The sequence below is a fragment of the Schistocerca piceifrons genome, chromosome 8 (assembly GCF_021461385.2).
Source record: "Schistocerca piceifrons isolate TAMUIC-IGC-003096 chromosome 8, iqSchPice1.1, whole genome shotgun sequence".
Classification (NCBI taxonomy): domain Eukaryota; kingdom Metazoa; phylum Arthropoda; class Insecta; order Orthoptera; family Acrididae; genus Schistocerca; species Schistocerca piceifrons.
Window position 1 is genome coordinate 393,966,229 of NC_060145.1, and position 25,196 is coordinate 393,991,424.

At 44.5% G+C, this 25,196-nt stretch overlaps 1 protein-coding gene and 1 non-coding gene across 2 annotated transcripts in view; one reads left to right on the forward strand and one right to left on the reverse strand.

Moving 5' to 3' along the window:
- Positions 1-25,196, reverse strand: part of LOC124712375 (protein lin-28 homolog) — a 94,744-nt gene that overhangs the window by 34,971 nt on the left and 34,577 nt on the right. The gene's annotated exons all lie outside the window — the stretch shown is intronic.
- Positions 9,309-9,382, forward strand: Trnat-ugu. The gene has a single exon. It is a non-coding gene; the product is annotated as a tRNA-Thr (tRNA).

The window sequence follows — 25,196 nt, forward strand, 5'->3', positions numbered from 1 at the left end:
CTTCCTTCCTTCCTTCCCCTCTACGCCTAGACCTAAGAGCCGTTGCACAATGAGGACGTAACTAGAAGTTCAGACTTATTGTCTTGTAACCGATACGAGACGGCTATTATTCAAATGCAGCTTCCGGGAATTTTTGTGATAACGCTATATGCTTGGACTACATTGGCATGATTACATTTTACATTGCTTTTCAGGTGTAGCTGGGAATTCATGTGGGTAAGGTTACGTTTATTTGTTCCGATCGAGGCTTTAAGGTAACAGGTAAGGATGAACATGGGCCTTGTGTGGGGAAAGGTCGAATTCCACGTTACTATTCCTCTCATTAAATAGCATTAAGATGATCTAAAAGGGTGCTGTTTTCTTTTCTGCTTTTGTGAACGTGTGGTATTTGTGCGAGTGCAACTACATGATCAGATTGTACCTACGGTTCAGGAATTTTCATCTTTATCCTGAATAATAACTGAAATCAATCTTTCTGTTTATGAATTATGAGAGTGCATGTGCTCGTTCAGCCTTTGTTTTGAGTAGCAGAAGGTGCAAGCAGAACTTACTATAAACGAACTGTCTTCAGCAGAAGCCACCCTACTACAAACCGCTTTCGGCAGATGAAACTTTTACTAGTCATCTAGACGATCTTCAGTCTAGTTAAGTCGCAAGATGCAGAGAACGTCCAGGGACGTGTTTCAGCCATGAAACATTGCGTTTCAGCAATAAATTCTTTTGTCATTATCTATCGTGCCTAGTGCGAACTTCAATGCGAGATACTTTTAATAGTTAGCACAACGAAACGCTGTCAAGGAATCTGGCATAAAACTAAAAGAGAGACTGGTCGTATGTAAAGTACACCAGCAGCAAGGCGCTATCAGTTCGTTCACTGTGCGATAACAGTGGCGATGTAACGGATGACAGCGCCACTACAGCAGAATGACTTAACTTCATTTTCCGAAATTCGTTTACCAAAGACGACGAAGTAAACATTCCAGAATTCGAATTAAGAACAACTGCCAACACGAGTAACTTAGAAGCTGGTACCTGCTTGCGTTACTTAATAAAGCAACGGCCTCAGGTCCAGATTGTGTGCCAGTCAGGCTCCTTTCAGAGCACGCTGATACAGTAGCTCATACCTAGCAGTCATATACAGCCGCTCGCTCGTCGAAAGGTCCGTACATAAACATTGCAAAGTTGCACAAGTCACACCAATAACAAAGAAAGGAAATAGGAGTAATCCGCTGAATTACAGACCCATATTACCAACGTCGACCTGCTGTAGGATTTTGGGACATATACTGTGTTCGAATCTCGAAGAGTGACTTATTGACAAACAACCACCACAGATTCGGAAAATATGGTTCTTGTTAAACTCAACTAGGTCTTTATACACATACAGAAATGAGTGCTATCGACTGGGGATGTCAAACTGATTCCATATTTTTAGATTCCCAGGAGAAGTTTGTCACCGTTCCTCAAAACGCACGTCTAATCAAATTGCGTGCCTATGGAGTATCAGTTGTGGGACTGGATTCGTGATTTCCGGTCAGAAAGGTCGTAGTTGGTAGTAACTGGCGGAATGTCATGCAGTAAAACAGAAATAATTCCTGGCTTTCCCCAAGGAACTGTTATAATCCCTCTGTTGTTTCTCATCTACATAAACGATTTAGGAGACAACCAGAGCAGAACTATTAGATTGTATGAGATGATGCTGTGATTTACCGTAAAGGCAACAGATGATCAAAACCCATTGAAAAATGCTTTGCATACGATATCTGTATGGTGCTTAAAATGGCAATTGACTCTGGACAATGAAAAGTGTGAAGTCATTTACACAAATGCTAAAAGGATCCACTGAATTTCGATTACACGATAAGTGGCACAAATCTACAGGCTGTGAATTCAACTAAGTGCTTAGTTAATAATAACTTAAATTGGAACGATCAAATGGGTAATGTTGTGGAGAAGAAGACCTAAGCCTGCAATTTATTGGCAGACACTCAGAAACTGCAAAATGTCTACTAAAGAGACTGCTTACACTACGATTGCCTGCCCTCTTTTAGGCAACCCCGTTTATGTTATCACGAGATAGGTAAGAGTGTGCCAAGGATATTATACGGGAATGGGTTGGCTATCTTTAAAACAAAGGCGTTTTTCGTTGCGGAAGATCTCCTCACGAAATTTCGAACGCCAGCTTACGTCTCAAACTGTGGATAGATTTTGTTGGCGCCCACCTAATAAGGGAGGAAAGACCATTATAATAAAATAAGAGAAATCAGAAATCGCAGTATTTAAGTGTTAATTTTTCCACGGTGCTGTTCGCGAGTGGAACGGTAGAGATATAGCTTGAAAGTGATTCGCCGAACACTTTGTCATTCACTTATTTGTGAATTGCGGATTAATCATGTAGATTTAGATGTAGATTGTGTCATACGAAAAGCAGTCCCATCTGCAACGCACGCATCTTTTCTATAAAAAAGGACGAGTTCGTACTTACAGATCGTATTAGGACGTTTTAAGAACTCTGATAAAAATTTGTCTTACTTCAGCACTTGTTAACAGCCCACTTTTATATTCCGTTGTGCCGTAGAGTTCGCTCACGAGCACGTATTTAATTAACAGTAGTCCATTTATGGGACAAATTTTATAGCTGGGGAGGGGAAGGCCATTTCTCGGGCAAAAATAATGGAGTCATCTATACTACTATATGAAGAGAAGTCTTTGTTTAACGTTCTTACCAAAAATCTGAGAGTTTTTCACTGATTTAGGCTACCTCCAATTTCTACACAGTGCTCTAGTAAAGTTTCGGGCAGAAACTATATAATTTTTAAAACGACAATAGAAGGGCTTTCTGTTGAAACCGACTGCGAGAAAGAAAGCGATACGCTGTGCTGTGAGAACATGCTTTTTCATTTTCTTTCCCGCAGTCGGTTCTAATAATAATAGAGGAGAATTTAAGCATTAGGCAGATTCTTTCTCCAATACACATTCTTTCTCCTTGTATACAATTTTAAACAAAAATTGTATACTTGCATACACAACAATGTGCCGTTTTGTTTTGCCCCTCGCAAGCGGTTTTCATAGAAAACCTGGAAGTTCTATTTGTGGCTTATCGGCTTATGATTAGAATACTACTACGGAATCTTAACCGATCGAGACCGTGTATTCCTACTCGTCCGTAGATGAAAACAATGCGAAATAATGTCACTGAACGTCCTACCCTCACACAGGCAGCACCAAGTGAAGTCTCTCTCATACTCCGTACACAATTTACCCGACCATTTTAAGTGATTACAGTTCCCAGTCAAGGATTCGTTGGGAACAACAATAAACGAAGTCCAAGGTGAGAAAGAGGGGAAGAGATGGGCAGAGGGGAAGAAATGAATATAGAAAGGGGGAAGAAGAAGAAGAAGATCAGGACGTATATCCAATTCCTATACATATTCAGCAAATGCGAAGTATTCCCGGGCTCGCTAGTAACTTGTATGCAGTGGTAGGTAGCTAAAAATCGACAGTAGCAAAGACTTCTACGTGCTCCTGTGCAGAGGTGAATGTTTCGAATTCCTCTTGGAGTTCCACATTGTGCGCTATAACTTGCCGAAAACCGCGTATTTACTAGCTCCGGATATATTTTGCATGGCCTGTCTCGGGGGGCTCAGGTATAAGGCCAGAAATGTTACAGTGCGGAAAGCAGTGCGCCGGGAACATAAGGCACGAAGCTTTGTGGACGCCCGGGCGCCATTTGCAATGCGCGAACTCGCGGAGCTGCCATTGCGGCCCGCCATCTGGGCTCAGTGGGTCGCCATTGTAATCAATAAAACGCGGAGGGCCGCAGCGGCGGAAGCGGGCCAGGGGCAGAACCGACGGGAAGGCGACAGCGTGCAGCGCACTAAGCCGTATTCGTAGAAATCCTGCTGCGCTCTATTTTAAGCGACTACTTGCAACCGTGTGTTGCGATCAGTTCAAAATACAGATTGCCGTAACAGGTTACATGAAGGGGGGTAGGACGTCAAACGGGCCGACTTCGAGAAGGAGAGGCACCACAGGACATTTTAATTTGCACTGTCTATACTTTTACAAATAAATTCATAAAACTTTGTCAGCATGACCAGGAAGGATTCAGGGTTCACACTCATAGCAGTGGAAGATCAAATACACGAAAAAATAATATTTCTTAAATGTGAAATTTCATGACCTTTTTCCACTTACTGTTGGCTGCATTTGTTGCTATAGGTACACTTTTCTTCGTAAGTAAGAGAGATTCTTCGACGAATTTTGCACAGCTGACAAACCATACTTACAGGTGTATTTAATCTATGGAAAAATGAATAGGTTGTTACGTTTTAAACTTTGTGTTTAGAGAAAACTCAATTTTATAGTTAATTATCTCAGTTTTTACCACAGTTTTTAACAGAATTGGGAAATTCAAGGGTTTCATACACCTGTAAGTATGGTTTGTATGCTGTGCAAAATTCATCGCAGAATCTCTCTTACTTATGAAGAAAAGTGTAGCTACAGTAACAAATGCAGCCAATACCAAGTGAAAAAATGTTAAAATGTCACGTGTAAAAAAATTTGTTTTGTTATGTTTTTGAACTTCCTGTGCTATGAGTGTGAACCCTGAATCCTTCCTGGTCATGCTAACAAAGTTTTATGAATTTATTTGTAAAAGTATAGACATTGTAAATTAAAATGTCCTGTGGTGCCTCTCCTGCTCCCAAGTCGGCCCGTTTCACATCCTACCCCCTTAAGTGTATCAGATTTTCCATTAAGCGTTTCCAAGGATTATATCTCCATCACCGCGTGGATTTGCCAATTAATAGGGCGTGGATGTATTGTTTGTAGGGCGATCGAGCGGTGGTGCACTGTCTAGCAGCAAGGGCAGCAACAGACGTAAACAAAGAAATATTTCAGTAGAAAGCTGAAAGTTTGTCCCTGCTTTGATTATGTATGTGTCAGTAATTATGGCTGGATGCTGATTGTGAGGCCGCTGATGTGGGGCATTATTTAGTAGTGCTAAGCTTTGTCGCTTATTTTATGAGTAGATGTGAATTTACACAGAACTACTGAAGAGCTGAACAGCATGTATGTAAGAAATTGTGACTTTTATTCCACGTTGCGGGTCATCATTTAACCAGCGGGAAAATATTCCTCTCGGAGCACACAAAAGATTTTAAAAAGTCATAACTAATATCTTATTTGAGATATGTGCGTGAACAACGTACTGTTGGAAAGAGCATACTCTCGAGTTTTACACGGTTCCCGCTAGATAGCAGCAGTGTACACCCACTCCAGTTTTAGTAAAATTGATGTCGGGACAACAGAAAGCGTTGTGTGTCCCACGTTTTCGGCAGAGCGGGCCAGTAATAACTTTTTAGCGTGACTTTCATACTAGGTATAGTGTGGATCCTCCTACAGTACAGGGCATTAGACGATGGCATGAACAATCCAGACAAACAGGTTGCCTGTGTTAAGGCAAACGCCCGGGCCGTTCTCGAGTGTCTGACACAGGCGTCGAACTCATCAGCCATAGTTTCACAAGTGGTCGGCAGAAATCCGTCTGCTGTGCAGCTCGACAGTTCAACATGCCCCCGATGCCCGTCTGCTGTGTGTTGCGTCGACCTTTACACATGAAACCATACAAAATTAGGTACTGCAAGCCCTTCGTGAAGGTGACAAACAACAACGCGTGGCGTTCTGTAATTTCGTTCTTGGCAAGGTGAAGGATGACAGTTCCACACACAGTCTTTAGTGACGAGGCAACATTCCATTTAAATGGAAAGGTGAAACGTCATCATGTGAGAATATGGGGTACGGGCCAACCACATGAAGTTGTACAACATGAGAGAGACTCTGCAAAATTTTATATGTTTTGTGCAGTTTCACAGGGAAAGGTGTGTGGTCCGGTTTTCCTTGCCGAGACCACTGTTACAGGAATCACACATCTCGAAATGCTTGAGAACTTTCTTTTTCCCACAGTTGCAGATTGATTCGAACGACTTCATTTACCAACAGGATGGGGCACCGCCACACTAGCACCTGGGAGTGCGGGAATTTTTACATCGAAGGATTACTGAACGATGGATGGGTCGCACTGGACCAAATGATTCAACCTTACATTACAGGTTTTCAAGGTCGCCGGACCTGAATGTATGTGATTATTTCCTTTAGGGGTTTCTAAAAGGATCTGCTTGTGTGGTACTGTTACCAACAACAATGAATGAACTGAGACATCGCATAAGAACAGTAGTGGAAGTTGGAACTCAAGACATGGTCGTTGCAGTGTAGGAACAACTTGAATACTGCGCTGACATATGCTGTGCATCTTAAAAGTTTTTGTTTACGAACATACTGCCGCTCTTTTAACAAAGAATATTCTAAATCCTTGCACCCAGTCTCTCTATGTAGTTAGCTCTTCATACTCATCATCTCCCTGTCAGTACCACCGTCTATACATGTCTTCCCCACTGATTTACAGTATATTCAATTGTCACTGCAACTCTCATTTATAGCGTCTCGTTTTCTCTTTCTTTGCTATTGCCACTGTCTCCGTACCTCGGCAGCTCAAGAATTCTGGCGGACCCAATTTATTTTCTCCCCTATACTCGCGTGTCAAAAATTTCGGACCAAATTGCGCGGTCCCCTGTACCTAAGTTTCCAAATTCACCGGACTGGAAGGGTCCAGACCCCGCAAGCTAACGTATGACCTCAACTCGTCTTTTTCTCATTTCAACTGCCTTCTATTTATTTTGCTCCCACTGATTCTATCTTCCTCCACTTCTCTTTCTCTGTCACTACCACATTCTCTCCCCTATCATCACTGTCACCTCTCTCTTTTCCTCCCCCCACTGCTATGGTCTCCTCTCTTCCACCATCACGGTATCTCTGTTACCCTCTTTCTGCACAAAAAAGCGCGAATACGTCCACTTGCCAAACTTTTTTGGTGAGAAAGGCGGAACGAGGCAGCTGGTTACCTACTTGTCTGTCAGAGTCTTTTATAGAGGAACATATTCCCCTTTTCTGTGCTCCGACAGCAGCATTTTTCCCCTGGTTCCCTACTTTTCCGTGCTGGAGAAAGGTATGATGCTTACGTAAAATGAATTACATACGCCAGTAAACTTTTGAAAGTTTATTTCTGACTTCGACACATACGAGGGACAAATAAGTAAGCATAACACAAAATCGTTTGTTTGCATTTCTTTCTGGAGAATTTGCTCATGGATCGCAATTCATTGTCAAATTCCGCCTTACGATTTGTCTTAAAAGATTAGGAATGTTATTAAAAGTATTCTACCGATTTTTGAGTCTTTCTATTTTACATTATTTTTGTCAGTCATTTTAAGTTATTTTCAGGCACGTGAAGAACATTTGTAGCTCATTTTTGTCGCTGCAGTACTACATTGGGGATATTTGCACAGGCTTGAAGTGCCCATTATACACAGACAGCACGACATAAGTTTTATTGGAAAAAACAATTCTCACTAAAATATAGTTCGGTGAAATAAGAACCCCTGCAACGATCTTCCAACCACTGCCATGTGTTCACTACGGCTGTTAAAACTACATTTACGTCTCGCTCCGTATATTATGTGCATATTTTAAGTGCATAAATGCGACATTCGGAACCTGTGGGTCTCAGTAACGGCTAATTATGTTGACGAAAGTTTCGGAGCTTTCCTGGAATATCATCTTGAGACCATATGGTAAAAGTTTTGACGCTCTGCCGTGAATAGAAATTATAGAAGTGGCCATCCCTACAACTGGTACTTTTCGTACCCAAAAATCATGGTTTTCGGATTTTTCTCAGGAAGCGCCCGTGAACAAATGGTGCTTTTACAAGCTGCCTAAGGTCCAACCTAGACAGTGCAAAAGAATCAGCAGATTTCCTCGAGTGGCCTCATCTGGAAGAAGTGTGTAACGTTTATATTTTGACTCTGTGCTGTAGGATAACTTCAGTATGCCCGTTCTTCCTATCGGTATACAAATGGTCACTAGGTCAAGGGTTATCCAGAACACTTCACCTCTTATATTTGCGATCAGTAAGGCCCGAGATGATCTGAAAAATCGCGGCCTTTTGGAACGTACTGATACCGTGCACTTCGAAGTGACAGATACACGCACACGCACGCACCTCACGTCTTCTGAAGATGTCTTGTTGTTTCCATTGGACTTGTCCGTATGTCACGGTTTCTATCATAGCTATTTTCAGCAACGAAAATAAGTGTGGCCATTGTGATCGCTGGCGTAGGCACCACAGTAACGTTCAAAGTCTTCTATTTACGAAAAGTGAATGCCACTTTATTTATTCGCCAGTTTTATTAAATAAGGAACTACTTATCCTGGCGATATGGTACAATCAGTGCCCCATGACAGCCAGTAAAAACCCACTTGTCAGCCTTGCTATTGCGATGCCTAATCACGATAGTAGGCATTGCAACTATTATACTGTATTTTTTATTTTTTATTTTGTATTTTTTTACTTATTTAATATCACACCAAACCGTTCCCGATGCACTTTTAACTATGAAACTACAACTTGTTCGTTCTGTAAGGAGTTACGTGTTAACATCAGCGAGCACCGAGCTAGATAGCATAATGACCACACCTTCCAAATCCAATGGACTTAAGAACCTTGATAGGAACACACTCTCTCAAGTCTGATAGTGTCATAATTTATAAGACACAAAAGTAAAGTGTGCATTCTATCTTGTCAGTGTTAAACAATGCGCAACGATTATGATTACAGATCTGCAGACTATGGCTTTGCAAGCCTGTGAATGAGGGAAAGCCGTTCCTTTCGGTCAATTCTGCCTACGTTTCGAAACTGTGTCTTTTCGTTGTGGAGACTTTTTCCCTCTTCTTCCATTATTAAATTTCCTATGGTTTGCCAGTTGTACCTGCAAACTTGAGAATTGTTTGGGATTTGTTGTCGGCAACAGATACGCTCAGCCAGTGAACGTTAGCGATTCCGACTGAAATGCTACCCTCAGGCCGTCACTCAAGCTACTGGAAGTGTTGAGTACGCGATGCCCATGGAATAATGGGCCATTTTCTGTGGTATGTTGTAACAATTTCATTTGGACTGGTTACAACAAATCACTGTATGTAGTTCTGGCAATACCGGCCATGACCTCCTTGTTCTGTGGGGATGCACACATATTCCCCGAACTCTTACGGGGCTTGGTAAGAATGTCTTCCACGACTAATGTGTGTGTTGGGGTGGGACACGACGAATGTAGTGTGTGGACATACAAGGTGAGACTGTGGGTCTCGGGAGAAGCGTGCGCGACGTAGTCCCTGCAGTCGTGCTATCCTCTGTGCCCTCGGTGGCTCAGATGGATAGAGCGTCTGCCATGTAAGCAGCAGATCCCGGGTTCGAGTCCCGGTCGAGGGGACACATTTTCACTTGTCCTCGTTGATATGTAATCAACGCCCGTAATCGGCTGGAGGTATTAATAAAGCACTCCGTCTTCAGGCCACGAGTGGTCTACTGGGACCAACCGACCGCCGTGTCATCCTCGGTGGAGGATGCAGAGAGGAGGGGCGTGGGGTCAGCACACCGCTCTCCCAGTGGTAGGATGGTATTCTTGACCGAAGCCGCTACTATTCGGTCGAGTAGCTCCTCAATTGGCATCACGAGGCTGAGTGTACCCCGTAAAATGGCAACAGCGCATGGCAGCCTGGATGGTCACCCATCCAAGTGCCGACCACGCCCGACAGCGCTTAACTTCGGTGATTTCACGGGAACCGGTGTATCCACTGCGGCAAGGCGTTGCCTGGAGATATTAATATAATTCTAATTTCGAATGAGAGTGTCCGTACGTTCCACCACTGCAGTAGTCACAGCTGTGTGCGACCGGCTGGCACGCTGGAGATCGGACAACTTTGCGTGGCGGCCTTGTTATAATGACAGACGCTTCACCCAACGACCCACCATGCTTTCGTTCACTGCCATGTCTCCGTTGACATTTTGCAAGCGCCTATGAATCTCTGCGATGCTCTGCTTTCCCGCCAAAAGAAACTCAGTGACAGCTCTCTGCTTGTAACGCACGTCCGTTACAGACGCCAATTTGAAGGTTACGTATAGCGCCGCCAGTAGTCGGAATGTCATTGAACTATAGAAACTGTAGTGGGAATATTTCACGATGTCCCACAGAAAACTCCGAATTTTTTCAGCCGAAATTGACGGAGAAAAAAATGTGTTGCATTACTTATTTAACGCCCCCACGTAATTTTTAGGATTCCTTACCATTGTTGATTTACTTTAATTATCATGGTTTTTCTGAATCTGTCCTGATCCTGAAAGACAAAGTTCGCTGTGGACCGAGCAACAGGTACGAAACCAAGAGCCAGTGCGCAATGACAGTAGCGCCTATTGGCGCAGGGTAGAGGAAACAGGCGGCGATTGGCGGTCGGTGGGGGAGAGGGGTGGGAGACTTGTACACCCCTCGGCGGCAACAACAGGTGCGAGCCCTGGGTGTCCGAAAACGAAACATCCGACACGAGGCGCGCACGTGCCGCACCTGGCACCGGAGGATGCAGCCGCCGCCAGCTCCCTCAGCACGACACTGCGCACCCCGAGACGCCAAGGTAGGCAGGCAGCCCAGGATCCCCAGCACGAGACACCCAAAGCACGCTGGCGTAAAACGATAACTTGTCGAAATTTTTCATTGTTCTCTTTGCCTCTTCCATTCACTGACCTTTAGCCCGTTAGGACCTTCCTTCGTAGCCGAAGCCGCTTCGATTCCTGGTGGCTGTACACTACTGGCCATTAAAATTCCTACACGAAGAAATGCAGATGATAAACGGGTATTCATTGGACAAATATATTATACTAGAACTGACGTGTGATTATATTTTCACGCAGTTTGGGTGCTTAGATCATGATAAATCAGTACCCAGAACAACCAGGCCGTAATAACGGCCTTGATACGCCTGGCCATTGAGTCAAACAGAGCTCGGATGGCATGTACAGGTACAGCTGCCCATGCAGCTTCAACACGATACCATAGTTCATTAAGAGTAGTGACTGGCGTATTGTGACGAGCAGTTGCTCGGCCACCATTGAGCAGACGTTTTCAATTGGTGAGATATCTGGAGAATGTGCTGGCCAGGGCAGCAGTCGAACATTTTCTGTATCCAGAAAGGCCCGTACGGGACCTACAACATGCGGTCGTGCATTATCCAGCTGAAATGTAGGGTTTCGCAGGGATCGAATGAAGGGTAGAGCCACGAGTCCTAACACATCTGAAATGTAACGTCCACTGTTCAAACTGCCGTCAGTGCCAACAAGAGGTGACCGAGACGTGTGACCAATGGCATCTCATACCATCACGCCGGGTGGTACGCCAGTATGGCGATGACGAATACACGCTTCCAATGTGCGTTCTCCGCGATGTCGCCAAACACGGATGCGACCATCATGATGCTGTAAACAGAACATGCATTCATCCGAAAAATTACTTTTTGCCAATCGTGCACCCACGTTCGTCGTTGAGTACACCATCGCAGGCGCTCCTGTCTGTGATGCAGCGTCAAGGGTAACCGCAGACGTGGTCTCCGAGCTGATAGTCCATGCTGCTGCAAACGCCATCGAACTGCTTGTACAGATGGTTGTTTTGCAAACGTCCTCATCTGTTGACTCAGGGATCGAGACGTGGCTGCACGATCCATTACAGCAATGCGGATAAGACACCTGTCATCTCGACTGCTAGTGATACGAGGCCGTTGGGATCCAGCATGGCGTTCCGTATTACCCTCCTGAACCCACTGATTCCATATTCTGCTAACAGTCATTGGATCTCGACCAACGCGAGCGCAATGTCGCGATACGATAAACCGCAAACGCGATAGGCTACAATCCGACCTTCATCGAAGTCGGAAACGTGATGGTACGCATTTCTCCTCCTTACACGAGGCATCACAACAACGTTTCACAAGGCAACGTCGGTCAACTGCTGTTTGTGTATGAGAAATCGGTTGGAAACTTTCCTCATGTCAGCACGTTGTAGGTGTCACCACCGGCGCCAACCTTGTGTGAATGCTCTGAAAAGCTAATCATTTGCATATCACAGCATCTTCTTCCTGTCGGTTAAATTTCGCGTCTGTAGCATGTCATCTTCGTGGTCTAGCAATTTTAATGGCCAGTAGTATAAATTCGTTGGCTGGCAAGGAACACTTCCTGCTCACCAGTCTTTGCGCCAAAGCCCTGATTTAAATTCCAAGCCTCTCCGCATTGGCTCCTGTAGTAAGGCATGTGAAACTGTTGACGGTGATCCTGTAGCTGGTGGTGGTTTTATTAATGATTGATCGCGTGGAAATGAGACGTACTACCTATTGCCGTCTCCCTATCATCAGATAAAAGCACCTTCACCGACTGATATTGTCCCCTAGGCTGTGGAGGCAAGTCTTCTAGCGTTTCTATTGCCTGGATTAATAACTTACTCTATTAAGAGGACGGGGAGAATCTATGGACCCGTACCAGACAGTAAATTGAAAATAAATCGAAGAGGCGAGTGTGCCAAACCACAAAAAAGTACATTTCGCATGTTATGCCAGTGTCAAGTAAGATACCTCAATGAAAATTGGACCATAAATAGAAAGAACTGCTACAGTATAGCATTATACAAAAAAACTTGCTACACTTCTAATTGCAGTTTACCGTAGATCGCTGGGGCAACGAAACGTACCTACCGACTGGAGAAAAGCGCAGATCGTCCCCGCTTTCAAGGAGGCTCGTAGGACACATGCACATAATTATGGCCCAATATCGCTAACGTCAAACTGTTGTAGAATAATGGAACGTATTTTATATCTGAGAGTTACCTCTTTTTGGAGATTGAAAATGTTGTCTATAAAATCAACATGGGTTCCTCAGATAGAGGTCTTGTGAAACTCAGCTCGCTCAGTTGCTCCACGAGATCCACAGCTTGTAGACAACGGCGCTCAGGTTGATACCTTATTCCATGACCTGAGGAAGGCATTTGACACCATCCGGCACTGCCGTTTAGTGAAAAAAATTACGAGCTTGCCAACTATCGGACCAGATTTGCGATTGTGTTCTAGACTTCCCTGTAGATAAAACTCAGCACCTTGCTCTTAACGGAACAAAATTGATAGATGCAATCGTAATTTCCAGAGAACAACAAGGAAGTATGGTAGGACCATTACTTATTTACAATATACTTTAAGGCTGTTCACAGATGATGTGGTTGTCTATAAGAAAGTGGCAACGCCAGAAGACAGTATCGATTCGCAGAATTATCTGCAGAGGATTGAGTAATGGTGCATTTTCTGGCAGTTGATCCTGGACGTAATTAAATATGATATATTGCACATACACAGGAGAAAACGTACAACTGCGCTGCTGATGACAAAATGTCTCTGAGCACTATGGACTTAACATCTGAGGTCATCAGCCCACTAGACTTAGAACTATTTAAACCTAACTAACCTAAGGACATCACACACATCCATGGCCGAGGCAGGATTCGAACCTGCGCCTAGAACCGCTCGGCCACAGTGACCGGCCTTTGTGCTGTTAAAATTAACAATTTTCTGAGACAAAATGTACACAAAAATCAGTTTTATGATTTGTAAGTGCAAATATAAGGAACGACAAATTGCTAGAAACAGTACCTACCGTAAAATATCTAGGAGTAACTATGCATAGCAACCTCAAGTGGAATGACCACATAAAGCAAACAGTATGTAAAGCAGATGCCAGAGGGAGATTCTTAGGAAGAATCTTATGGAAATTAACACTCCCACGAAGGAAGCGATACAAAAGGCACTTGTTCGATTGATTCTTAAGTATTGTTCATTTTTCTGGGATTCTTACCAGGCAGGACTGATAGAAGAGACGGAAGATACAAGGAAGAGCTACTCGTTTCCTCCCGGGATCGTTTAGTCCGCGCGGGAGCGTTACAGGTGCGCTCGACAATTTCCAGTGGTAGACGTTACAAGAGAGGCGTTGTACGTAACGGAACGATTTACTATTGAAATTGAGAGAGAGAGAGAGAGAGAGAGAGAGAGAGAGAGAGAGAGAGAGAGAGAGAGAGAGAGAGCACCTTCCTCCTCCAACTATCTCGCGGAATGCCCACGACGAGAAGATACGATAAATTAGAGCTGCTACAGAGGCTTACCGACAATCATTCTTGCCCCAAGTTCGCGAGTGGAACACAGAAGGGGGGTATCGGTTAGTGGTACAAGAAGTACTCTCCGCCACACACTGTTAGAAGGTTTCGGAGTATGATGTAGATGCAGAGACGGTAACTCAAAGAAATACACAATGAGATGAAGAGAAATGACACTTTATTCAAACACAATAATCACACCGAAGTCATCACAAGTCAGGATGGTCCTCTGGACATCACAAAGGGCGCGACTATGTTCTTTCTCGGGTGTGGATTCACTACGGTCGGCAGTGTATGCTCCGCAACGTTCTCTCATGCTGGCCGCAAGGTTTGTAAGGAGTTCTTGTGGTAGGGCATTACATTCCTTCATTAGCGCGATTGACAGATTATGGATGGTCGTACTGCATATGCCTCCCCAACACATTACACATGTGGGGTGGCCGGCCAGGGTAACGGACCAGTAAGTCCAATCGCCGAACGTCATCTCGTTCCAACAGCCCTCCACTAGCGCTGTTATATGCTGTCGCGCACTGTGATCCACAAAAAATTAAGTTAGGGCCGAATGCTCCCGTAAAAAGACGTACATGGGACAGGAGTACAGTGTTACAGTAACGTCGGTTTACCGTGTTGAAAGATTTGGAAGTCCAGTAAGCCCATGCCACATTGTGCATCCCTACGTCGTAACATCTGGTTTACCAAAACGAACACGTTCGACAAAGCTCGTATCGCAATAGGCAGGAACGCACAGTGGTCCCAGGACATTGTAAGACGTCGTGGTCTCCTGATCTTCATTGCTTATATATTACGCCCTCACAATCATATTGCGCACATCAAGATGCTTCATTCGAACCCAAACTCGATAAGATAACGTCAACATTGTATGAATTCATGTAAACGATATGCAAATAACTAATAAATCGCAAGTGCGCACCGAGGTTGAAATACCCGAGGCTGGTGTACACACATACATTCCAGACACGACCGTCGCAGGGGCTTTTACTTCCGGAGAGCAACCGCACCCCAGGAGGCCAGTCCCAAGCTATCCACGTCGGCCGCCGGCTGCCTGTGGAGTGGACAGCATTTGCCCAAGGGAAAGGAGGAACGACCCAGTGTTCAGCTTAAAAGCAAATTCCGCTACATTGTGTGGTAGCGGCCAGCCTACGCATTCTTTACAATATAGCACGCAGCTTCAAAGATTTTCACAGGGAGACAGCAAACGCCAAACGCCGATAGTACAGATTTCCAGATTGGTCGCCTTAAACGAAACGTCATTCTCCCGTTTTTGAAGAGCAATGCTGATTGGTAGACGATATTTCTGATGCCTTGAGCTGAAGGAGTAATGGAAGAGGCTGAAAGATATACCCCTTCAGTCTGGCGTGGAGAGGGGCCGTTCCGTTATCGCTCTTGGAGCGAGAACACATAACGAGAGCGTGTGTGCTCGTACGCGTACTCAAAGAGTGAGGAACAAGTCTCTTCTCAGTACTTCACTGGGAGAGCACCTCTGCCGAGAGTGAATCGAAGTGCGACTCTATATTGAGACCTTGCGATTAAGCACTGTTCACTGTGTTGGCCGCCTCACTAATTGTGCGGTGTGAATGGACAGAGTTATAGTTAAACGCCTGCAAGCGAATTTTTGAGTGGCATCGCGGTGGACTGGTTATCTGACCGGTGTACCACGCCAAGAGTTGGACTAGGGGCAAATAAGAGTCCTTGACTTCATCAAGGCGTAGGGAGAGTTTTATTGGCGAAGGTCAATCCAGATAGAACAAGAGTTATCTTATTTGTCAGCAGCGAGCGGCACGGACAGCAGTCATCGCAGCTTACGGCATTGTGCGCTACAGCTCTTGCGAGCTCCATATTTCCTCCACAACAGTACACTTCACTGCATTTCACATGCGACAGCCTCGACCGTACCTAGCAACATTCTAACGGATAATTATTCAAGTTGAGTAGGCACTGCTCTCAGCCATTCTGCCAAGTCAATAACAATCTTAAACTCTGTATAGAAATTTCATTAGCGAATCCTATCCTTGAGAGGTAATTTCACATTCCGAAAAGAACCAGGAAGTAACATGTTAAGTTCATAACTAAAAGTGCCATTGTGATTTCTCAAACTTTTAGCAAAATAAATAATAATTTTCGTTAGTTTCATGTTTTTCTTACACTAACTGGCTAGTTCAGATGGCTCTAAGCACTATGGGACAACATCTGAGGTCATCAGTCCCCTAGACTTAGAACTACTTAAACCTAACTAACCTAAGGACATCACACACATCCATGCCCGAGGCAGGATTCGAACCTGCGACCGTAGCGGTCACGCGGTTCCAGACTGAAGCGCCTAGAACCGCACGACCACACCGGCCGGCCTTACACTAACTACTCCAGTACCCAAGTATTCCTTTGGTTACGTAAGAAATTTTGTGAATTTTTGTGTCATTTCCTTACAGCGGACGACTCCAGAAGATATTTATTGCTGAAAGTTTTTCAAGCATTTCTTTTTAGAACGTTAGGAACGTCGGTCAGACTACTGTAGTAGTATGGAGGTGTAAATTGCATCTTGCAAGAGCCACAGGGTAAAGGGTACATCTCACATCAATCCCACACTCACAACACTTTGTGCCCGAATACTTCTGATGAAGATAATGTATCTCCATAGATTACATATAAGTGCTACCAGTTCAGTAAGTTACAGGCCTTTTTCCATACTATCAAGAGCCAGAAACTGTATCGATATCACAACCTATTACGATATACTCAGGGTGTCCAATCTACTTACATATCTAGTCACATGTTTCACAAATCCCTTTGTGCGACAAAACGTATTGACGTGGAAAGAGTCAGTATACAGACTGTTAGGTTACTTGGTATTTAATTCTGGCTGCGTGCTGACCGTTCATAGGTGAATTCAGATAATAGAAAACGACCATCACTTAACACTTCCGGGCTGAGATGCCGTGGTCCATACATAAGACTCTCCCCTGACGTTTCGCTTTCGACTGCAGAAGGTATCCTCCGAGGGCAATTATGTATGGACCATGGCATCTCAGCCTGGAAGTGTTAAGTGATGACAACACCTGCCGTGAAAGCCTTCATTCTATGATCAATAGAAAACGACATTAATAAGTATGTGACATTTGCACTAAATCAGTTGCAAGTTTTTAAATTGTTCGTCTATGGAATAGCAGCTCCGCAGAAGAAACTTTCAGTTTACTTTCAAATTTAGCTTTCGTATGTGTCAGGCATTTTTCGTAATTGATAAAGTGATCAAATAGCGGAGATGCTGAGTAGCGATAGGCACAACAAAAATATTCACACAATTATAGCTTTCGGCCATTAAAGCCTTTGTCAGCAGTTGACACACACACACACACACACACACACACACACACACACACACACACACGTCTGCAGTCCCAGAGAACTGAAAACACGGCAGTGTGGTTTCAGTTAGTGTGTGTGTGTGTGTGTGTGTGTGTGTGTGTGTGTGTGTGTGTGTGTGTGTGTGTACTGCTGACAAAGGCCTTTATGGCCGAAAGCTACAATTGCGTGAATCTTTTTGTTGTGCCTACGGCGACTCAGCATCTCCGCTATATGGTGAGTAGCAACTTTCCTCCTCTGGTATTGTTACATTCAATCCTGGATTTTCCATTGTTTGATAAAGTGATCAAAGGTATTTATGACAGCATACTTGGCAAGCTCGTTTTTTGTTTCTGGCTAAAGGGCGGTCCTGGATAGTGCCAAATATCTTCCTTGAATCCAAGGAACGCGCCATCAACCCGAGCGCCGTTGTCTATAGCACTACAGTCCAACGTCAATTATAATGAGCATTTTTTCCGTTATTTTGGATATAATTATTCCTTGTGAACTCCGGCGGTTTACATACAATAAATTTCAGGAGAGGAACTGCGTACTATGAGGCTGTAATCATAATTCCTAACAACTTAGGCACTTGCACACATGACATGGGCTGATCACCATGTATTATCTCATGGCACGCTTGTGTGAAATGCCATCTTTCTTTCTTAAAGATAAGCTACCTCAGTATACAATTCCAAATGACATTACTGAATGAAAAAGGAAGTATATTATCTCTCTGACCTGTCTCTCTTCAAGGCTTGTAATAATAGAACTGCAAAATCGGTTGAAATGATTTGTTTAGCATCACTAAAACGTATTTTCCCTCCATTTCAAATCCTCATCAATACTTACACACAGTCGGCCACTGTGGCCGATCGGTTCTAGGTGCTTCAGTCTGGAACCGCGCGAACGATACTGTCTCAAGTTCGAATCCTGCCTCGGGCATGGATGTGTGTGATGTCTTTAGGTTACGCAGGTTTAAGTAGTTCTAAGTTCTAGGGGACTGATGACCTCAGATGTTAAGTCCCATAGTGCTCAGAGCCATTTGAACTTACACCCAAGAAGTTTGGGGCTTGCTTACGATTTTCTACACATACTTTAAATGTAGCACTGGTGCTGTACCGTTGATATGCAGAACCAAATATACTGAGTCTGTGTAAAATTGGGAGACCATTTGCAAAAAAAAAAAAAAAAAAAAAAAAAAAAAAAAAAAAAAAAAAAAAAAAAAAAACCTGTCAAAAAATTTCTAGCACATTATTTACAATTTGTTCTGTTGTATGACAGCTGAGATTGACACACCTGTAAAAAGTTTTAATTATACTTAATATGTGTTAAATGGCACGTCATTGACATATTAGGAACAGAGGAGCCAATACTGAACCTCGCCGAACTCCATTATTTTCTCCCAATACCGTTTATCAGTTATCCAGAACAGCTTCCTGCATTATTTTTTAAGAACGACGTAAACACACATGTTAACAATGCCATTAATATCATGCAACCTCAGGTTTGGAACAAAATCTATTTTACACAGTGATATGCCTTGGATGTGTCACAGAAAATACTGTCTCACGCTACTGTATTATTTAATTCTTGTCATGTACAAGGGACACCACTCTGTGTTTATTAGGGCTTGTTGCCGAGATAATTCGTCTACGGCTGTTGGGATTATTGGAGTACAGCATTGTAGGAGACATTTTGCCCACAAGGCACCGACCAGCGACTGAATGGCACGACATTCGGATTACGCCAAGTCATGTCTGGGAACAAAGGCTACCGAAAGGAGTGGCGCTGGAATAAGTTACACAGGTCGCGAAGACAGGCTGTCAGGAGAAGGATCCGCGGCGCCGCAACTCACAGCTGTCTTCCAAGTCTGTCCGTCACGCCTCGGTGAAGCAACTGGTAGAACCTGAGCAGCACATGTCGGCGTCGACTGATACCATCCCACACTCGTCACTCCGCCGGGACAGCCAATATGTCTCCGACACCTACGCAACGAGCTCTGAATATCAATCGCCAGATTCGAACGCTGGAGCTGCCCTGTCCGCCCAGTGAACGAACAACACCTGCGAAGTGCATACTCTATGTGGTCCGAAGCACCTGGGCGTCCATCGCTGTTCGTTCAGAAGCCACTCTACGTATAGCTGACTGCGATTACATCTATATCTACGTCTGTACAACGAACTACCGTAAGCTGTGTGGCGGAGGGTACGTAGTGTGTCGAAACAATTCCCCATCGTCTTCCTAGTCCATCCGCGAATAGTAGCTCGAGAATGTCGATACGTTTCTTTGAGGGGAGGTTTACTATCTTTTGCTTAAAAAAACGATTTTTTTAAAGTGCAATTTTGGATCCACAAAAGTGTTTAGAATCCATCCCTGAAACGGTTTTTCCGAATACGGAACGGTAATGTTTGTTGTTCGCGGTTGAACATAAAATGCATCTGCTTGATATCGGTCTTTTTCACGTACCAGTTTTTTTTCTTTCGGAGGACGAGTTATTGTACCGGCGCTTGGAAGGAAACACACAAAATTCAAATGAAAGTTTGAACGCGTGTGTTTGGAAGTTAGCCCCCAAGCATTTGCATTCTGGTGCGAAGACTGTGGAGATTGCGCCTTTCCTGGCAGTGAGCAGCTGCAACGAGGGGTATTCAGCAATTCTGAAGACCATGACAACGATGCACGTCACCATGGAACTCTATTCGGCGCAGTTCGCCGAGCATTTGGACGACCACCGGATTCAAGCGGCCGAAAACCGCTTGTCACCGGCCGTACGAGCGACTCTGGAGCAGTGCAGGATGGTCCAGATCGAGCAGAACGCTCTCTATGAGGAAGAGGAAGGACTAGTTCATGGACCCGGAATAGCAGATTGAATGTACATTGCATAATATTGCATTTATATGTAGTGAAAACTTCAAACGAGTTTTTATCGACATGACGTTTTTTTATTGCGCGGTATGGTAACTTCAAATCTACTGAACCGATTGACACGATTCTTTGTTTCCGAAGAAGCTAACTAAATTTTCTAGGAGTTGTACCACTTTTATCCCGATCCATCAACTATAAATATATTTACTTGGCCAAAGAAGTCGAAGAAAAAATCCCTTTTATTCAAATGGCCGACTTTTGTTTCCCATGGTGCAAATGACTTAAGCGAGGTACAACTCCTAAGGAATCTTATGTACTTCGTTAACGTAAACTTAGTTTTGATTTCAGACGAGCCGGCTGACCTGTGACATACCGGGCGTGGAGGTCTACATCGAAATTTTGTTTCGTTCCGACGCCACTTCTGCCTTTGCTCTTCGACATTTCTGGTCGAAAAAATTACAGTTTGTAGAGGAAATATCAGTAAACATTTTGACCAAATTTGACACTCAAACAACATGTTTTTCGGGCCAAAGATAGTAAACCACCTCTTAAGAATACGAATATATAGACTCACGAGTGAAATTATTGCGACCATCGTCCCCTGCGCGATTCAGTGCCGCGTTTACTAGCGTTACGGGAACGAGACGCCGTAAGGAAGATACGAAGACAGTTCAGTAGGCAATGCAACACTTTGTCAGTCACTTTTGATTGAAAAAAAAATGTGAAATTTGTTGTGAGACATCGCGGAATATTCTCACTTCGGCGTGTATAGTTTCATGAAATGGCTCTGAGCGCTATGGGACTTAACATCTGAGGTCGCGCGGATCCAGACTGTAGCGCCTAGAACCGCTCGGTCACCCCGGCCGGCTATAGTTTCATGAAGTTCCGATAGGTGGCGGAGCTACAGGCAGCATTCAGAATGGCGTTTGTGACGGATGCGCTTTCCAAGGAGAGAGCTGTCACTGAGTTTCTTTTGGCGGAAACCAAAGCATCTAATATCTACGGAGACACTGCAGTGAACAAAAGCACTACGAGCCGTTGGGCGAGGCGTCTGTCGTCATTACAACAAGGTCGCGCAAACCTGTCCGATCTACCACGCGCCGCCCAGCCGCACATAGCTGACTCCCGCTATATTGGGGCGCGTGGACGCTGATTCGAGGTGATCGACGAATCACTATCGAATACCTCCCTACACAAATGGACGTCTCTGTTGGTAGTGCTGACGCACCCGGTCACCAGTTGGGCTACTCATAGGTGTGTGTGCCCTTTGCGTTCCTCGCCACCTAACAAGACCATAGAAAGCTTCCATTTGTTTGACCCACTGAAGGATGCACTCCGCGGGAAGCAGTACGTGGATGATGTGGAGGTTATTGAAGGAGCAAAACGTTGACTCCAACGTCGATTAGTGGAGTGGTACCATGCGGGCGTACAAGCTCTCTGTCGACAAAAAAGAGGGTGTAGGAGGCGATGGACAGAGAGGGGGGAGAAGGGGGGAGGAGAAGGGGGGGGAGATGCAAGAGGCAGGGATGTAAGATGGAGAAGGTTAATGGGCAGATGGCAGGAAAAGAGGAGAGGAGGAAATGCCTGCTATACATGTGACATACGCGTCCGTGGGCGAAGTCGCACGTAAACGCCAGTGTAAAGGGCAGTCAAAACGAGACAGATGAGAAAAAAATTAAATAAACTGTTTATTATTTCAAAAGTGATCGCCATACGTGTTAACCCTGTGGTGCATGATTTTCACAGTAGTGGACAGTTTTTAATGGTCATTCATATGGTGGTTTCAATCAGTCATGAGGCTGCAAATGCACGGAGGGCATAGCATCAGTAGGGTGTGGCCACTTCAGTAGACTGTGTGCATTTGCTGCTTCAGGACTAATTGAAAACGCCAGAGAAGCGACCAGTAACAGCTGTCCACTATAGTGGACGCTACGCGCCACTGGGTTAGTATATTTATCCCACTATGAGACAAGACGGAAAATAACTTCATGAAAAAAAATATGTATTAGCGGTTATCTACGGCTCCATGATTGTACCCAGGCGTGCACCTCTTCGTTCGAAGCAAATCAACGGCCTCGAATATCTACCATCTGAACTTTAAAAATAGCGTGAGGAGGGACTGGGACTGTATGGAGCGTGTGTAAAGGCTTCCCAGCGAAACTTCCGCGGCGTGTTCGAAGCAATAATGGCAACATGCGCCTCCGCGCGCTGTCGCGCTCGCCAAATGAACCCCTGAAGTTGTGAAAAATCATGCAATTGGTACGCATGCGACAGTATGCGCTACATAATACGTTCCAAAACACCGCGCATAAAAACGGAATTTTCCTGGAGCTCAAATCTCGTGCTCTATTGGTGATAGTAAGATAGGGTCAACTGCCTTGGGCTAGGGAACGTTTGTGTACCCAACAAGGCTCGATAGTCTTACTGTCACTATCCTATATTACAGGCCCAAAGTATCCCTATTAGACACTTCCCTCTGTTTAGGCAAGCGGAGCACGTTGTTTGCTGCTTTTCTTATTTGATGTGGTCCATAGTGGGACATATGGAGGCGTCATTTTAAAAAAAAAAAAGGTTCAAATGGCTCTGAGCACTATGGGACTTAACTTCTGAGGTCATCAGTCCCCTGGAACTTAGAACTACTTAAACCTAACTAACCTTAGGACATCACACACATCCATGCCCGGACTATAGCGCCTAGAACCGCTCGGCCACCCAGGCCGGCGCATCATTTTATTACCATTTTTTCGTACCTAAACATACCCGCTTATTCCAAGACGGCTATGTACAGAACACGGCTGACATTTTTAAGACATTCTTAAGATCGCGATCCCTAACAACGTTCAAACTTCTCTTGATATCTTTATTCGTTTCCGAGATACCGAAGTTCAAAGTTACTCTATTTGTACATGTAAAATACGCACGTAAAATCCAGCGTGAGGCGAAAACGTAATTTTTAAAATGACTTAGAATGGAGAAATTGTTGTAACGTCGCTCCGTCATCATCAAGATGATGATGATGATGCTGTTGGTTTATGGGACGCTCAACATCGTGTTCATCAGCGCCTGTACAAGTTCCAAATCTTTCCATCCCCATTCTCGGCACTTCCCGAATGATAATGAGGACAACACAAACACCCAGTCTCAGTTATAATCAAAAGGATTCTGAGAATCAGACGACGTAGTACTAAACCACGTGCAAAGTTTTTCACACATAAAAATTGGATCTGAAGTGTAAAATCATTTTTGCGTAATTTTCACGTAAGTAATCTATCAAAATTTTACTGATCTTTTCGTATGAATGACATGCTCTGCTGTGGCAGGGAAGCAGAGGAAAATTGCTGCTATTGGCGCACATAAAAGGCGAATATTCTCCTGTTTAAAAGACTGACTGAAAGTAGGGTACTAGCTGCCTCATTTTGTCTTCCTCAGGACCTTTAAAAATTTTGGAACGCGAACGTATTTCCCTTTTTTGCTGAGAGGGGAGGAGACAGTGGCATGGGGAAGAAAGGAAGACTAATAAGTATCGGAAGACAGTAGACAGTTGTCGTGCTGGCCGCGGTGGTCTCGCGGTTCTAGGCGCGCAGTCCGGAACCGTGGAACTGCTACGGTCGCAGATTCGAATCCTGCCTCGGGCATGGATGTGTGTGATGTCCTTAGGTTAGGTAGGGGTTCAAGTAGTTCTAAGTTCTAGGGGACTGATGACCACAGCAGTTGAGTCCCGTAGTGCTCAGAGCCATTTGAACAGTTGTCGTGATACAGGGTGGGGGGGGGGGGGGCAAATAAAAGTGGCCAGAACGAGTGGGTACTATTGCCCATATAGCAGGCCGCACATTAGAGAACACTTTACACAGTCTTCACGCCTGTCGTTAGCAGAGGTCAGTCTTGTCGCGGCCCTAGCTAGCCACCCAGTACACCTGATCTGTCTGCGTGGGATGAATTTGCGTGGGGTGCCCTCAAGTCTAATGTGTGTCGCAACAATCCTCATAGTGCTCGAGAACCTCAGAGGAAATTTCGGATGCGATTCCAACATTCCAGCTTCGATCCAACTTCAGCAACTTGTCAAAAGATGAAAGCTGGTCACTTCGAAAATCTGCTATGGTCAGGTAGTACTGTATTTCCTTCCTTCTGTTGTCCGGGCTACTTTTAGTTACCCTGTGGAAAGAGCGAAGGAGACAATGGCAGTCTGAGAGAAAGAGATGAACACATTGGCAGTGCAACACTGTTGACAGTGATAGAACAGGTAGTGTAAGAAAAAGAGTGAAGGAGACAGTGCCAGTGGGAGAGGAATAAAGAGAAGGAGAAAGTGGAAGTGGGTGAGAGCTAGTGATAATCTGTGACAATGACAAAGAGGAAGAGAGAGACAATGGCAATGAGAAGAGAAAGGAGCAGCGAGAAGTAATGAAAGAGACAGTAGCAGTAAGACAGAGAAATAGTGAGACAATAACAGGAGACAGTATTAATAGGCCAGAACGAAGGAGACTGTGGCTGCGAGACAGGAGACAGTGACAGAGAGACAGAAAGAGGCGATGACAATGAGTTGGGTTGAATGAGTGAGTGGGAATGGGTAAGTGGGAGTGGATGGGTACGATGGACCTACGACGGACTAGCGGATGTAAGTGAGCTACAGTTAGGGGAGCTTGTGGTATGATTGGTGACTTGCATGTGAAAACGAGCGCTAGTGTGTTGACACATCAAAATTTTTCGGAAAGTTTTTTGAAGGTTCTGAGGAATGCAGATTTAGGAAGCTGGTAGCTCAGTTTTCAGAGTCAGGAGCATATTCGCCTCTTTTGTGGAGCATTTTTCCTCTGGTACAATAATGTATCGTTCTGCCTATTTATGCGCAATACTTTA